General features: G+C 42.1%; 1 pseudogene; it reads left to right on the forward strand.

The window, feature by feature from the left end:
* Positions 1-929: 929 nt before the first annotated feature.
* Positions 930-10,555, forward strand: LOC124966630 (zinc finger protein 224-like; annotated as a pseudogene).
* The last annotated feature ends 756 nt before the right edge of the window (positions 10,556-11,311 follow it).

Here is an 11,311-nt window from a genome sequence, read left to right on the forward strand (position 1 = left end):
TTTGTAGTGGGGATTGACCCCAGGGCCTGGCATGTGCTAGGCAAGCAAGCTATGCTTGAGCTATATCTCCAGGCCCTCAAAAGTGTTTAAACATTATGTTAAAAATATTTTCCATGGTGGGCTGGGGCTATAGCTCAGTGGTAGAGCATTTGCCTAGCATGGGTGAGGCATTGGGTTCCAACCTAAGCACCACATAAAAATAAACAAAGGTAGTCTGTCCACCTAAAACGACAAAAAAAAAAAAAAAAAAAAAAAAAAAAAAAAAAAAAAAAAAATTTAAATTTTCCATGGCAAAAAAAAAAAAAAAAACAACAACAACAACAAAAAACCCAGAAAGTCAAAAAAGAAAATAAAGTGGTGGAAAATATTAGCAAGAAAAAGGAATCATGAAATTCATAATACATAAATGATAAGGGGAAAAGACAGAAAAATCTAACAGATGTGGGCGAAAGATTTGGATAATTTACCAAAATATAATACCCTTAAAAACAAAAAGGTGTCCTCTTTCATTTACAACATAGAAAATATACGTTTAAGCTACATCTAGATACCACTCTCCCTCGCTCATTCTGTAAGTTATGCTTTGGCCTCACAACATCAGATTACATTAGTTTTTCATTCGCCCCAGTTACTCCCTGTGAATTTCTTGAAGACTGTATCTCGTCTATTCCAACAACCCCCTGCCAGGCTTGAGGATGTTTACACTTCAGGAAGTCCTGTCTATGGGATTTTGAGGACTCCGGTAAACTTGAGGCCTTACCACCTAGAAGCCAGGAACAGACGGGCAGCGCAGCTCTGTGAGGAGCAAACACTTCTTGCAAAGTCTTCTGGGAAATGTAGTCCAGGCGCTGGGTCGGGTCGCGGGCGTCTCTGCGTGGAAGGTGGTTGCCGGGAATTCTGGGACTTGTATTCTGGAAGGTGGGCTGAGTTATAGATGCTTCTGCTCCGTGAGTGGGAATTTCCCATCTTTTTTTCTCTGTGGTGGTTCAAGTCCGTTTCTTGGGTCTTGAGAACCCTTCCGAATTTCCTGGACTCACGCCGGCACCCCAATGACCCAGCCTTCGGTTTAGGGGAAAGGAAGCCTCTGCGGAGAGCGGAGGTTTGGAGCGGCGAGGGCAGCAGTTTCCGTTTCCCCAGGCGGAGCCGGCTCGCTTTGGGGGCAGTCGGGTGGAGTCCCCGGGTTCGTGACCTGGTCAGGTCGCCTGTCGCCTGGTCTGAGGGTTTCCAGGGTGCTTGGCTCGCCTAACCTGCCCCCGTCCACCTCTCGCGCTTGGCCACTTCCCGGGTGGCCGACGTTGGGTTGTTACTCGACCTCGGTGGGTCTCATCGTCGGTCTTGAAAATGTACCATGCTAACGTCCTTGTTTGGGAATCGAAAGGTCGTGCACAGCAAGACCTAAGGCCGTTCCTCGCACGGGTCGAATGGTGCCTTTTCTTGATAGTTTTTATTTCCCGCTAAGCGGTCGGGAGACCTGGGTTGGGTCAGAGCTGCAGCTGCAGGTGTGCGGGCTCTTCTCAGGGATAAGCTTGCAGGACCGGTGACTTCTGGGCGCCACTTTCTTCCCTTTTAGGAGGGGTGAGGTTGTCTGCTGCTTGAGCCCAGGGAGGCGGTGATTGAGCTCTTTTGTCCAAGACTGCGACACGAATGGTGTTTAACAGCATCCTGTTTCTCCCCAGGCTGGCTGACTGGAGGTAGAGGTGGAGACTCCTTGACTGCTGGCAGCACCGCTCCCGTGAGTGCGCCTTGACATTTTTTTTTTTTTAAACAGGGATATGCGAGTCTATTACAGGACATGCACTTTGGCCTGACTTCTGACCATAATTCAGCCTTATTGCCAGCTTCGTTTTTAGGACTCTAGACAAATACATTTACACTACCCTGCGGCTCTGTAGAAAGGTACAGGTTTTTTGTTTTTTTTTTTAATCTTAAATTCGAGGAGACTGTAGGGCAGGGAGAATATTATTTGATCAAAGTCATTCATCCAGGAAGAGTGGAAATTAGGGTTGGAACCTAGGTAGGCCTGGTCTGCAGTCTGAGTTCATACCTCTTGGATACATTCTCATTGATCATAGAAGTTACTGGAATTATGTAGAGAAAGTTAGGACTTGATGGTGGAGACATTGAGACAAAGGATCGTGGACTTTTCCATGAATTTTTAATAACATCCTTATTTTGCTTTGTGTATCCCAAGTATTTAATACTCTTATGGAATCATATTGTTGTAGAGAAAAATGTTTTTTTTGTTGTTATTGTTGATTTTGTTTTTATCCCCTTTTTTGGTACCAGGGATTGTACCCAATCCCAGCCTGTTTTATTTTTTATGTTGAGACACATCTGGCTAAGTTAATTAGGACCTGGCTAAATTGCCATGGCTGTCTTTGAACTTGCCATCCTCCTGCCATGTTCACCACCATGCCCAGTAGAGAAAAAGGTTTTGATTGCCCATGAATCCAGCATGTAAAGATAGTAACTTCTTTTCTTTTTAGTGGTTCTTAGTGTACATTTGTACATTTATGTACGAAAAATTTACAAAATTTTTATCATGCTTCATATTTTCCTGTTTCTGTTTTACGTGGAATTTTCCACATGTCTTCAAGAGAATAAACTAGTGAACTACCATTTTTTTCATGCTCATCTTTACTCATTTCATTCTTTTTCTTATTACTCTTATGACTTTCCTAATTAAGAAATTTTATATTGTTTCAAATCTATAGAAATTTTGTGAAAAACAGTAAAGGCAGTTCTCATATATTGGGAAAACTTACCTATTGTTTACATTTTGCCTGTTTTGTTGATCCTCATCAACAAAAATCCTGAGGTGCCATATGCCTACTTACAGTTAAACCTCATTCTCACCCCAAATCTGCAGCAACCACTAGCCTACCTTTTCTATATATCCACTTGCCCTCTCTGGACATTTCATAGGTATGGACTCAGACCATAAGTGCTCCTTCATGACTGGCTTCTTTTGTTTAGCATAATGTCCTCCAGGTTCATTGTGTCATATGTGTCACTACTTCATCCTTTTTGGTTTCTGAATAACATGCCCTTGTGTGGATATGCCCTGACATGTTTATCTGTTTACACACAGGAGAGTATTTTGGTTGTTTTCAATTTTGCTGCCAAGAGCACTCAGGTGCTGATTCACTGTACGGGTCCATGTTGGTGAGCGGCATCCCTGGCCACCCTTTCATGTCTTGTTTTCTGCCTCTTGTGGCACTTTCTAGGCATAGTTCTGCTTTGCTGGGATCTGCATGCCTTAGGACTCTGCATATTCCCAGGAGGAGGGAAGATGACCACATTCAAGATGAGTAAGGCTTGTCTTTCTCACTGTTAAAATTCCATCTCATCATTTCATCGATTGTCAGGTTTTCCCTCTCCTTGGGAAGACTCAGAAGGATGGAGATTTGAAGATGTTTGCCTGCCACAGGCTTCCTTTGTCCATTCTGAGTTGACCTTGTGTAGGGTTGTTTCCTTTTTTTTTTTTTTTTTTTTCAGTTTTTTTTTTTTTAATTTATTTTTATTGTAAACAAATGGGATACATGTTTCTGTTTGTACATGGAGTAACAGCATACCATTTGCATATTCATACATTTACATAGGGTAATGATGTTTGATTCATTCCATTATTTTTTTCCTCCCCTCCCCACCCCTCCCACCTCTCTTTTCCCTCTATACAGTCCCTCCTTCCTCCATTCTTGCCCCCCTCCCACCCACGTGTCATCATCCGCTTATCAGTGAGATCATTCGTCTTTTGGGTTTTTGAGATTGGCTTATCTCACTTAACGGTTGTTTCCTTTTCTATGTATTTAGTGGAGTACAAAAACTAGACAAGGAGATGATTGCACTTGGTACTTCCCTGCTCACATATTAATCATTTTGGTCTTTTATACTCTTCCCATATGCATTTATAACTGTATGCCTATTGATGAAATACATCTGATTTTACAATGGGCTTTTTTTCTTTTTCTGATACTGGGGATTGAACCCAAGGACACACTACCACTGAGCTACATCCCCCACTCTACTTTTTATTTAGGATCTCACTAAATTGCTAAGGCTGGCCTGGAGTTTGCTATCTTCCTGTCTCAGCCTCCCAAGGTGCTGCTATGCACAGTTTAATTGTGCTGCTTTATACATTGTTATATAATGTTCATGATGTTACATGATGGTCTTTCAGGGTTGCGTCCTCGCATTGTATTTCCAGTGAGTTGATGTTCCTTTTAATTTTTAACTCCCTTTCACTTATAGATATTTAGCAGATTTAGGCATTTGGTCTTTTTAAGCAACACTAAAGTGACAACTTTCCTACATATAGCCTTTTCCCCAAAAATCAATTCTGAAAACAACATATATTTGTTTTGTTTCTGTCCTCAGCATACTTGACAGTTTTGAAAGGTCATTTGTGCATGTACCTTGGTAGCTGTTCTGTGGAAAGAGCATCCAAAAATTGCACATAGGCTCTCACTGCTGTTCCACACAAGTGCCCTTGGAGGTTTTCACCCAGGAAGAGCTGCATTCTGTGGTCCCCATGCCTGGGTCATTTGTGTTTAAGTGTTCCTTCAACAGCAAAACTGTGTACAGTGGCACCCTAGAGGGTTATTTATGAGTAGTGCTCTCGAGTGCATGAAGTAGTTATGGGACTTTGTCATCACCACACTTCTGGTGAGTCACAGGGAAGTCTGTGACATTGTGGGGGTACAGATGGAGTGAGTTGACCAAGATCAAAATCCAGAACAGCTTCCCACCCATCCTCTGTGCCTCCCAGTAAACACTGGGAAGATTGAGGTCATGTGTGTTTGATGTTGTAGGAGATGGTGACATTCAAGGATGTGGCTGTGGTCTTCAGTGAGGAGGAGCTGGAGCTGCTGGATTCTGCCCAGAGGAAGCTGTACCGAGATGTGATGCTGGAGAACTTAAGGAACGTGCTCTTAATCGGTGAGTTTAGTGCCCTTTCTGATGGTGTGTCAGCTCCCAGGAGTGGTTTCGTATCTTTGGGTGTTCGAGTGGAGTATGCAATGAGAACCTCAGTTCCTAGTAAATTTTATCTGGCTTTTAGCTAGTGTATGGTAAGCCTGTGTCTTTGTACATTCCCAGGGCACCAACCATTCCAAGAAGACACATTCCACTCCATAAGGAAAGACAAGTTTTGGACGGTGAAGACAACTACCCAAGGAGAAGGGAATCCAGGTATGAAGCAAGCAGACATGAGTTCTTGAACTAGACTCTTCCATCTGTTTTACTCTCTCAGGATGCTGGGCGGCAGCAGTAAAGCCCAGGGCCTGGTCAGCCCAGGACCTACTTCCCAGGGAAGCTTCTTGGCATTCTTTCAGTGACCACACTGAGTAACATGTCTTCACTGTGACTTTCCTGGAGCCTCTTGTAGTTCATTTCTGGGAAGAAATCCTTCCTGATATCCACTGTGAGGCAGCTCCCCTGTGTAAGAGAAAAGATGTTTTGATTTTCTGAGGCCTCAGACCACAACTGGCTTTCTGGCTACCTTTCTCCTTTGAAAGGTTTCTCTCTCCACAGCCCCTTTGTCTTCTTCAAAGTCAAAAGCCCATCACTGCTCCCAGGTTTCGCCTGCCTTCTGCAGGAAAATGAGAAGAGGCACTTGACTGAACGCTGACTATATTTCTGGTCATCTTTGTTTAAATACATGGTGTATATATCTGCATCTTTATTTTATACAAATTTAGTTGTTAAAATATGAAAGACTATAGAGTTCACACAATATTTCCTTTACTTTATAGAGACCTAGCACTGTATTTTGAACTGGTGAACTTTATAACCTGGAAGGAATTGGAAACGGCCCTCTCAAAACATAAACTTCTTGAAAGAAATTCTCCCTTCTACCCATAAAACACCTATTTCTAAGTGACAATATATTGAATATATCAGCGTTCCAATGTGTCTCAGTAGTTACATACTTACCCGTCAATATTGTCGGCACTGGAAGTTAACTTTGAATTTGAAACACTTAATTCAGGTCTTGGTATCATCCTGACCAAAGTTTTCAGTGTTTTATGAACATGAGGAATAGGTCTCTCGCCATAACCAGGTTGGACATTTTCCATGTACGTAGCTCTCCCTGGGTGACTTCAGAAGACATTTCATGTAATAACACCTTTCCTGCTTGTCACAGAGCTCTGATAGCTTCTGTTGTAGTTCTTTATTCTAAATAAGGTTACTATGAGGTTTTAAATTGATTTCATCGCTCCCTAAAGGTTTATAGTCTTCATTTTGAAAATGGCCTAGTACCATCCTAAATGCTCTACACTCTGTTTTGAAAAGTCGGGTAGCTGCTGGCAGAACCAACCAGGGCATAGTCCCGCAAGCTCTGTTTCACCCCAGGTAATTCTTGGCACCTTTCATATCGTTTCTTTAGGAGCATCACCCTTTATATACCTCTCTAGTATGGGATTTCAGATTCCTGTCGCAACTGTGATATGTCTGCACACCCCCAACCCCTGCTGCTTGTGCCTTCATGTGTGTGTTACTAGGGAGTGACGGTGGGGGTGCTCTACCACTGAGCTACTTCCCCAGCTCTTCCTATTTATTTTGAGACAGGATCTCCCTAAGGTGGTGAGGCTGGCCTGGAACTTGAGATCCTCCTGCCTCAGCTTCCTGGGTTGCTGGGATTGTAGGTGTGCACCATCATGCACGGCTTGTCTGTGTCTTTATTATTTTACAAAACCAAGTTATCATCTCTGTCAATATGGAAAGATAAGATTAAGTATACATGTTGTATAAAATTCTTTTGCAGAAATACTTTGAAGATCTGAATACTCCCAGTTATTTGATATTTAGTACTATGATGAGTTTAACCAACTACAGAGTTCAGAGGGGTGGTTCATACAAATGCCGCTCACTTAATATCAACTAAAAATCTGCAGTTTCCCAGTACTACCTTCACATTCCCTTCATTCATAGAACTTTGCTGTATTTTTATGGAGGGCCTAGTGCTATATTTGAAGTAGAAAGGATCAAAACTTAGAGTGGTTTTACTTTCATGGTTATAGAATTCGTAAGGAAAAAATGTGTACTACTCTTTGCCTACAGGAAAGTCCTATAGCACAGAGTCCAGAGAAGTACCATATATGAACTTTCCCTTGTACTCTCCCCACAGAGTTCAGGCAGGTTATTTTTCCAGGATTAAGGTATGACATTGTGCAGAGACCTGGTATTCCAATTAAGTATTGAGGCTCCATTCCATAGGCTCCATTATGTAACTATGACTGGTTGATAATTTCCGAGAAATTTCAGTATCCTGGTCAGCTGATCCCATGCAACCTAAAGCCCCATCATAAATCACATCTTTTTTTTACGTGGGGACACCCCACCCAAATGTGTGGCTGTCACAATAGTAAATCCTATTGTTTGATTATCCAGAGTGACCCATGATCCCCTAGGCCCCTCCAAAAAAAGATCCTTCTCAAGATTACTATTACAAAGACCTAGCAATTACCTTTCTGAACAAAGTGTCGATCTCTTTTGGTAAGGTTTATTTCTTGGCTTCATGAGGATATACAATATAATTATTTGACCATGTTATGTCTTTTTCTTAATGTTTTTGTTGACCTGTATTTCATTATATGCATGATTTAGTCCCATAATTTACAATTTAAGATTTTAGGGGGCTGGAGTTGTGACTCAGTGGTAGAGTGCGTGCCTGGCATGTGTGAGGCCCTAGGTTCAATACTCAGCACCATATATAAATAAATAAAATTGAACAAAAGATCCATTGACAACTAAAAAAATTTTAAAAAGATTTTAGACTGACTAGAAAATTCAGTAGAAATATTAACTGGTTAACTTTTTATCACTTTATCATTTTTTTTTCACATTACCATTTTTTGAAGTCTTTTACTTCTTAATTGTAAGTCGCGTTTGAGACTTGATGTGTTCTAGTCTCATACGAACCAGATACCATGGGGCACAATGGAAAACACAATATTTACCTGTACATTACCTGTATTCAATAAAATCTCATACCCTGTTTTCATGTTGTAAACTCTAAACAGAACCTTTCATTGTCTGCATCTCTGAATTCTCTGTCCTGATAGGAGGCCAGATCCAAACTGAAGTGGAGATTGTTCCAGAAGCAGGACCATATGAAGAGCTGACCTGCCAGCAAATCTGGGAACAAATTGTGAGTGATTCACCCTTAGGTCAAGAGTCAAGGATTAGCACCCCTCAGTTACCCAGCCAAGATGATTCACCCTGCCAGGATGGGCCAGAATTATCTCTAGTTGACATAAGAAAGAAACTTTACCTCGGTGATGAATGTATGCAGCCCCTCAGTGATGTCTCCAACTTGGACCTTCAACATTTACACTCAGGAGGGAAGTCTCATAGATGTCTTATTTGTGTAAATAGCTTCTCATACAGCTCAGCACTTGGTATTCTTCAGGGAATTCACATGGGAGAGAAACACTCCAAGTGTGAGTGTGGAAAGGAATTCCATCAGAGCTCCTCCTGCCTGCACACTCATCAGAATGTTCACACTGAAGAGAAACCATTCAAATGTGAGCAGTGTGGGGAAGGCTTCTGTTGTAGATCTGTACTCCGTGTTCACTGCACGTTAAAAACAGGAGAGAAACCTTACAATTCTGAGGAATGTGGGCAGGACTTCATTTATGATTCACAGCTGCAGGAACATCAGAGAATCCACACTAGGGGAAAACTGTTCAAGTGTGATCTATGTGGTAAGAACTTCGGTTTCCAATCAACACTTAGATGGCACTGCATGGTGCACTCAAGAGAGAAACGATTCAGATGTGACACCTGTGGTAAGAGCTTTTGTCGGAGATCTGTCCTAAACAGACACTGCATGGTCCATACAGGAGAGAAGCAGTATGAATGTAAGCAGTGCGGGAACAGTTTCATTGATAGGCAAGAGCTTTATAAGCATCAGATGGTTGACACAGGAGAGAAACCATATAATTGTGAAGAATGTGGGAAAAGCTTCAGATGGTCCTCCTATCTTTTGAAACATCAGTGAGTCCACAGTGGAGAAAAACCATTCCAATGTGAAAAATGTGGGAAGAGCTTTACAAAGAATTCACATTTTCATTCCCATCAGATCCACATGGGAGAAAGACCCTATAATTGTAAATATGGGAGCAGCTTTTGTTGGGCCTCTTGAAACATCAGAGACTCCACAGTGGAGAAAAACCATTCAAGTGTGAGGCATGTGGGAAGAGATTTACTCAGAATTCACAGCTTCATTCCCATCAGAGAGTCCACACTGGGGAAAAGCCATACAGATGTGAGACCTGTGCTAAGTGCTACAACCAGAAGTGCAGTCTTGACAGGCATGTGCCGGTCCACACAGGAGAAAGACCCTATTCTTGTAAGGAATGTGGGAAAAGCTATATCTGGGACTCGAGTCTTTAGAAACATCAGAGACTCTGCAGTGGAGAAAAACAGTTCAAATATGAGGCATGTGGGAAGAGATTTACTCAGAATTCACAGCTTCATTCCCATCAGAGAGCCCACACTGGGGAAAAGCCATGAAAGGGTGAGGAGTATGGGAAGAGCTTCAGCTGGCATCAACTCAGTTGACCCAGCAGATAAAAACCCTCCAAGTGTGAAGAGCGTGGGAAGAGCTTCGGACACAGTTCATGTTAAAGACCAACAAAGTCCACAGTAGAAAAATGCCATAGAAATCAAAGACTGGGAAGGATCAGAAGTGGAGCTTGATCTTGATCTGTTAGAAGGCTCACCCAGGAGAGAAGCCATGCGGGTTGGAGAGTGTGGTAATTGGTTTCGCCAGTCTCAAGTGCTGAACTGCATCAGAACGTCCCCCACCCCCTGAGAATAACCTTGGAAATGTGATGCATGTGGTAAAGTCTTAGTCAGTCTTCACAACTAGTCTCATTAGAAATGTTAGAAATGGGATGTGTGGTAAGCACTCTGTTTGTTTGTACCTTGTACTTCACAGAATCCATGCTGGTGAAAAATATCATCCAAGGAAGTTTTCAAGGGGAAACATTCTCAGGAATATTTCACCATAGCCCATCATGTCCCAGTGGTCTCGGGAGCACATAGCAGAGCACTCCCATAAGTGCTGAAGTAAGGGTTTCATTCAGAAACTTGACAGTTACAGCTGTCATTCAAAGATGGCCCTTAGAATGAATAAAATTTTGGTTAGACTTTTTTACAAAAGTGTAATGATTGAAGTGTCTACTATACTTGTCCCTGAGGGCAGGGACTTTGCTACTGAATCTCCACAACCTTAACATTGATTAGTACTTGGTAGGTGTGTTCAGCACCTGTTTGTTAAATGAATCAGAAGTAGAAAACATACAGTATTTGAAAGTCGTATCAAGGAGAGGAAACCTGCAGAAACCTGGGGGAACAAATGTGAATTAAAATGCAGAGTGCACTCAGTGCTACAGCCGAGAGCACTATTTTGAATATACTTGGCTTCTGGCCTTTTCTCAGCCTCTGGCTCTTTTGAATTTTTCTCGTACTGCAGACCGAAAGGTTTTGTTAACTGCAATAACATACCACTGCATAGTTCACAATTAAATTTTTCAGTGCTGGGCTGGGGAGGTAGCTCAGCTGGTAGAGTGCTTGCCTCACAAGCACAAGGCCCTGAGTTCAATCCCCAGTACCGCAAAAAAAAAAAAAAAAAAAAAAAAAAAAAAAAAATTTCAGTGCTAATACAAGATTCACAGTAACACTTTGAAAGTGTCTGACATAGTTATTTAATCCTGAATTGGTCAAAACTTGTAATTCTCTGCACTTCCAGGCAGGGCTGATGTGATGTCTTTTGGTTGCTGTAGTTTGTTTTTTGTTTTTTTTTTCCCCCCACATAAGGGAATTTATTAAGTAAACAGTGTCTCCCTGCAGGGTAAGAGAGAAAATGAGAGGAAAAGAGAAAGGAAAAGAAAAGGGCACACGCTAGAGACAGTGGAAAGCCAGGAGGATAGAGAAAAGTATGTAGGACAGACAGAAGAAGAATGGAAAAAGATGGCAGGGAAGCTACAGTAAAACAGTTGAATTCCACTGGGCTAACAGGGGACCAAGATCGGAGAAGGATACTTGCAAGCTGACTGATGAACCAATAGCTAGGATGTTCACAGATTGACAAGTGGTTGGGAGGCGGAGAAAATGGCTATACCTGATGGGCAGAGGAGCAGCTTCATACACTACATTCCCCCATTTCTTTTTTTTTGTAAGAAATTCTTTTGCTCTCCAGTTATTTTTGAAGCCTTCTCTCTCCTTCCTCCTAAGTGACTGGGGTTGGTTTTGCAGGTGAGATATAAAAATTCCATCTCCTTCCAGACTTCCAAAGGCAGAT

Source organism: Sciurus carolinensis, chromosome 16 (genome assembly GCF_902686445.1).
Source record: "Sciurus carolinensis chromosome 16, mSciCar1.2, whole genome shotgun sequence".
Classification (NCBI taxonomy): domain Eukaryota; kingdom Metazoa; phylum Chordata; class Mammalia; order Rodentia; family Sciuridae; genus Sciurus; species Sciurus carolinensis.